Raw genomic sequence first — 1,028 nt, 5'->3', positions numbered from 1 at the left:
AGGGGCCTGGACCCTGACCCTACAAGTGGTTGTAGGCAGCAACACAATACAGGGTTTGGTGTCACCTCACACCGAATGAGTGGGTGCAGGTAACACGCTCTTTGCCACATCCCCCAGTGCAGCAAATGTTCTTCTGTCACAGAAGCTGATGCAAGTGGCTCATCATGCAGAAACCTCCCCGCAGGACCAGACTGAGGGTAGTTGCCCTCCACCACATGCTCTGCTGGGTATGACGCATCTCCTGAATCGCGGGGGTTTTGTTTGTTCCTTTTCCCCCTTTTTTTTCTTAAAGCCTGGTCACCATGTGCTGATGGTGTAGGTACACAATGTGTTTGCTTTGGCAATGAAAGCAGCTGAAGAATTTCCCACTTCATCCCCCAGCCCAGCTGCTCACCCTGTCCCTCTAGGTTGTGCTGATGCAACTGTTTGCATACGGGTAGTATAAGCCAGGTCAGAGGAATCATGATATTAAAAGGTAACTTTCAGCAAAGAAAGCCACCCACAATTGCAAGGGGGACTTGTGATTGGGACAGGAATGCAGGCAAGTGATTTTTTAATATATCATTACAAAAGCAGTTCATACGGGACTCTGGAAAAGAAGTAGGAGGCAGCTTGTGTTAGGGGCAAGGAGGTTAAAGCCACAAAAAACATGAAAAACAAGTGTTGAAATAAATAGAGCAAACAACTGAGATGACGTTTGGAATTACAGAAACGTGTTGTCATCCATTGTGAGTATCAAGTGTACTTCTTCAATCTGTCTAATCTACTATCAACACAGAGCAGCATGTATTTCTAAAAAAAACCTCTACCAAAACATTGCAGATACCCATCTTGCCCTGGGGAGATGATAAGGGAAGAGAGCAAACCAGGTATGGCAGCTCCTAGAGGCATCGTTTAATGCATGGTTAGAAGCCATTCGCATTCCATTTCAGTGAGTGGTAAAAATATATGGAGGAGGGAGAGGAGAGGAGAAGAGAGGGGAGGGGAGGAGAGGAGAGGAGAGGAGAGGGGAGGAGAGGAGTGGAGAG

This window comes from Eurypyga helias, unplaced genomic scaffold (assembly GCF_000690775.1).
Source record: "Eurypyga helias isolate BGI_N326 unplaced genomic scaffold, ASM69077v1 scaffold9536, whole genome shotgun sequence".
Lineage (NCBI taxonomy): Eukaryota > Metazoa > Chordata > Aves > Eurypygiformes > Eurypygidae > Eurypyga > Eurypyga helias.
Note: the sequence above shows the minus strand (reverse complement) of the source record.